Consider the following 1,175-nt stretch of genomic DNA (forward strand, 5'->3'; position numbering starts at 1 on the left):
TCTTCTCTTCTCCTCCTTCCTTCTCCTCTCCTCCTCCTCCTCCTCTTCCTCCTCCTCTTCTCCTCCTCCTTCTCCTCCTCCTTCTCCCCCTCCTTCTCGTCCTTTTCCTCCTTCTTCTCATCCTCCTCATCCTCCTCCTCCTCCTTCTCCTTCTCCTCCTTATTCTCTAAGACTTAACCTGGCCCAGCCCCTTCAATTACCAAACAAATAATGACTAACAAACACACAACTTAGTTATTTATTTGTTTCATTTCGTTTGTAGATGACAAAAGTTCCTCAACGCCGCCCTCGTCGTCGTCATTTATGTCGACCTATCTTTCTACACACAAAAAAAATAAGAAAAGAAGATGCCCAGAGATATGGCGAAGCAATTAAGGAACTGGAACCACCTGATAGGCTGTGTATCACTCTACCAACCGTTCTCAGGACTCCTGAAGAAAGGATTTTAAGGAGTAAGCCATGTCAAAATAAATGTAACTTTTTTTTTGACCTTTGACCCTTTTGAAACGAAAGATATGCACTTTGAGTTTCAAGCCAAACAAAGTACTATTACTTTTGCTAATGTAAGGATATATTTGGGATCATCACATGATATTTTTGAAATTTTCAAAAGAATTTTATATATTATTCCTAATGTTAACTTAGCCAAAATATTTAAGATTATCCCATCCTATGAGGATAAAGAGGTTTTGAACCTCTCTAACAACCTTAAAGCAAATTTTTCAATCGACATATATAAGTGTATTTTTACAAAATTTTATAGGAAATTATTCACACCTGACATTATAAGCCAATTGGTTCATCACATTGGCTACTAGAGCTAGCTGGTGTCTTAAATAATCACTAAATGTTAATATCATCATTTGAAATTTTAGTTTAAGTTGATGTTTCACATTAATTTAGTTGAAGTTATACTCCTTGGAATAGTACTGAATAATCATGTCTTTTTTAATAAATATTAAAAAAATGAGTGAATTCCTCGAAAATACTGAAGAAATTGATTTTTATCTACAAATAGATCCGTTATATATTGATAAGACGGAATTTCATATTTTAAAAGTTTGGGATATTATAAATAAACATAAAAATTCAAATGTAACATATAACAATATTCTAAATTTATTCTATAATAATGAATGTGAAATATTTTCCAATGAAATATATTTGAAATTAGT

This window comes from Procambarus clarkii, chromosome 12, assembly GCF_040958095.1.
Source record: "Procambarus clarkii isolate CNS0578487 chromosome 12, FALCON_Pclarkii_2.0, whole genome shotgun sequence".
NCBI classification, from domain to species: Eukaryota; Metazoa; Arthropoda; class Malacostraca; order Decapoda; family Cambaridae; genus Procambarus; species Procambarus clarkii.